We start from the raw sequence: 3,912 nt of genomic DNA on the forward strand, positions 1-3,912 counted from the left end.
CATCATCTACAATCTACTTTTATTTTCATATCTCCCAGGTCTACATATCTGGATGGCTCCGTTGGTCACGTTTTGCGAACATTGTGTCGTATAAACAAGCAATATATTTTTATTTTATTTATAACATATTTTTATTTAATAGTTTAGTTACTTTACCTTTAATTTTGATTTGATTTAAAACATGTTTTTTTTTTTTCATTATTTGACATAAACTTTATTGTAATCTAATTAAGTTTATTATTAAAGCCATGAAAATAATTCGAAATTAATTGTAAAACTTTTTTTAAATCTTTACTGTGTCCATTTTAATTTTTAGATAATTTATAAAGTAAGCCATTGAATAAAGCATAATGTGTTTTAAACAAATTTTATTTAAATAAAATAAATAAATTTTAAACAAATTTGAATTATATTTTTCGTTTTTATTTTCAAAAATCAACCTCCAAGTTTTATGCAGACCGAAACTTTTTAACAAACACAAATAATTTGTTGATTTAAATATATAGATAAATTTATATGAAAACGTTTTGTATATTATTTGACATTAATACATTGACAGGCAATAATAATACCAAAACCTAATTTAAATAAGAAGAAAGCAATGGTAGGTACCACATGTTTTTTTTTTTTATTTATATATACATATACACATTTTCGCTTTAAACAAGGCTGCAAGCAATCACTAATTAGAGTTGGAAGTTACTGGGAGAGAAAAGATGATGATTGTTGAACAAGATAACAAATGGCAGACAACTTAAATGATTGCAAATTATATGAATCTGAAAAACATGATAAAGAAAGCGAATTCCAAAGAACTGATGTTCGATGTTCGAGGAAAAAAAGTAGACAAATAAAAGTTTTTGGAGCACTTAGGAACAGTCACAGAAGAAGGATGAGACTTAATTGAATGACGAGTAACACCAGAATGAATTTTAGTAGATGGCACAAGAGAATCTCGCTCTTTAGAGCAGTGTCCATTACAGTATTTGTAGAAAAGAGAAAGAGAAGCAACATTACGACGATGTGATAATGTTTGGAGGTTGGCAACTAAAGCAGGTCCAACTATGTTTATAATGCGTTTTTGCACCTTGTCTAAAATAGAGAGGGCATCAGTAGAAGATCCGCCTAGCTATGGCAACAGTATTCCACACAAGGCCGGATTTGAGATTTATTGACATAGAGAATAAAACCGAAGTAAGAAAGTGTCAAGCTCGATAAAGAGATGCAACCTTAACAGATGCTTATTTGGCAACAGATTTGATATATGGTTTCCAAGAAAGATCGGAAGTAAGATTTAATCTAAAAAGATCAAGAGTGGATGACTCATCGAGTACATTACCGTTCATAAATATAGGAAGATCTAAAATATTGCGATAACGATTGGCTGAAAAAAATTGAGTATTATCTGAATTGAAGTTCACCAACCACTGTGAGCCCCATACTGTAGCAGAAGTGAGACCCTAACCAAGCTCAAATGCTCCCTCCAAGCAACCAAAGAGTGTTGGTTTCATGATAAGAATAAATGGTAGCATTATCAGCAAACAATGCCACCTTTGATGTGAGAATATCTGAAAGATTGTTAATGTAAATTAAAATAAGTGTCTACATCCAAGACTGGCGCAAATGGTGTGTGACCCTCTAGAGTGAATGAATTTTAGTTCATTATGTCTGCCAATTTTACACTATTAAACCAGCAAATCGGCATATGTAGATCACATAGTACAGATGGCAAACTAAATACTTTCAGCAAATGTGAAAAACGAGGAACTTGTTTTTTTATAAACAAAATTTTTATTAAATGTATTTATGGCATTGTTGCTTCTGTCAATATAAATCTTTGATCTGCCCCCTACTTATGTAAAATAAGTTTTACTATATTTAATTCATTTTAATTAAATATTTGTTATTACTTTTAACAAAAAACTCTTTCTTAAAAAATGTTATTTTATTTGTAAATTTAATTTACATTTTTTAGCATATTACTTTTATGTAATTTACTTTCAAATACAAGTTATTTTTAATATAGTTTTTTTAATTAGTTGCTTTTATAGGTAAAAGTAAATTACAGTTTGAGGAACTTTTATATTATGTAATGTAATTTTCAAAAGTAATTAAATTTTAAATGTAAAAGTAAACAGCTTTTTCATGTGACTGACTTTTACATGTAAAAGTAAATCTTTTTTTACATAACTTACTTTTAAAAGTAAAAAAATTTACATTATAAAGTTTCATATGCAAGTAACTATTACAAAGTTTCATATGCAAGTAACTTTTACAAACTTTCAAATGCAAGTAACTTTTTAGTGTAATTTTTTTTAAATAGTTACTTTTATAGGTAAATGTAAACTTCAGTTTGAGGAACTTTTATATTATGTAATCTAATTTTTAAATGCAGATAATCGATATTGCAGATAATCATCTGCAATAACAGAATTCAGTTGGATTCACAGTTTTAAAGAAATTTACTGTATTTTTTCTAACTGTTTCTTTAAACTAGGATATTGAATTTTAAAATATTTACGTGACTTTTTGATAATGTCTAAATTGCACAAATTGATAAGGACACTTGTATGCTGAATAGTATTTTATTTTTAAATTATTTTAAAACTGCAAAACAAAATTATTCTAATACAATAAAACTAAAATGAATAAAATTTATTGATATAAAAACTTCAACATAAAAAGTAATAAGTACAACAAAATTTTTTTTTCCATGTTTGTAGTCACACGTTTGTAGTCACACGTGTGTAGTCACACGTTTGTAGTCACACGTGTGTAGTCAAACGTTTGTAGTCACACGCTTGTAGTTTGTTGCTTGTAGAACTTTGTTTAGTTGACACCAAACTTTCTTCGTAAAATAAAACGATAACGCTTCAAGATATAGTTTGCTTTTGTCTTCTGTATCATTTTCCAAACCATGAAAGTATGCTATCATTAAAAACAAATTGTTTCAATTAGTAGTCTATTAAATCTAAGATAGTTATAAGTGCAATTAGAAATTTCTTTTTTACAAAAAAAAAACTTTTTCTTTATTAAAACTATTTACATAATTTAAGAAACATCAAATAACCTCATTATTCATCTCTTTTAATTTTTTTCAGTTATACATTTTCTTGCAGAGTCATTCTCAATAACACCACTGATGTTTAATTTTTTTCTGAACAAGGAGTTTAAACGTTTTCTGTACCTGTTATAACTAATAAAAAAATTGATTATAAATATATAATAACATCAACCATAATTATATGCCTAAAAACCAAATAAAATAAAGATAGAGAAAAGGTTATCATTTACTAAATTTAAGAAAAACCATTTTATTTTAGTTTTTTTAGTTTGTATTTGAATTTGATCATTTATTATTTGCACAAAAATGAATCACATTCAAATTAAATAATAAAATATTAAAGCAATAATGAAAAACAAAGTAAAAATAACTTACTGTTCATCAGCGTCTACACTTTATTTCTTGGAGTCAGAAAATAGTAGAATTGGAAAAAAAATTTTCTTTAAAGTTTTAAATTTTCACGTATTTTTTTTAAAAAAAAAGCGTAAGGTGCCTTCTTGTTTTGTTTTTTTTGATGATGATGATAATGATGATTATGATGACGATTATGATGATGATATGGTATGTGAAATATAATAGCAATATTTATTTTTGCGCTCGTATAAAAATAAATCTAAATAAGTTTTTAAAGCTTCCATTCTACTGTGATTTTTAGATAACTTGATAGCAAAGTTAAACGATTTAAAAGCTGAAAGTTGAGAAAACATGAAACCGAAAAAGAATTTATAGACACGGTTCCCTAATGAACTCATGTCTCTAAGTAAAATTGACGTCTCGGAAAATCATACAAAAAATAATATTTGATAAATTCTTAAAAGAACTTCCGCTAATTCTCAGTTATTTGCTAA

The 3,912-nt window shown here is 26.5% G+C and overlaps 1 long non-coding RNA gene across 1 annotated transcript; it reads right to left on the minus strand.

Moving 5' to 3' along the window:
• Nucleotides 1-2,640: 2,640 nt before the first annotated feature.
• LOC136076455 (uncharacterized) lies at nt 2,641-3,580 on the minus strand. Its single transcript, XR_010636284.1, has 3 exons — nt 3,440-3,580; nt 3,071-3,196; nt 2,641-2,928 (listed from the first exon to the last, which is right to left on the minus strand). It is a non-coding gene; the product is annotated as an uncharacterized LOC136076455 (long non-coding RNA).
• Between the last annotated feature and the right edge of the window lie 332 nt (nt 3,581-3,912).

This window comes from Hydra vulgaris, chromosome 02, assembly GCF_038396675.1.
Source record: "Hydra vulgaris chromosome 02, alternate assembly HydraT2T_AEP".
Lineage (NCBI taxonomy): Eukaryota > Metazoa > Cnidaria > Hydrozoa > Anthoathecata > Hydridae > Hydra > Hydra vulgaris.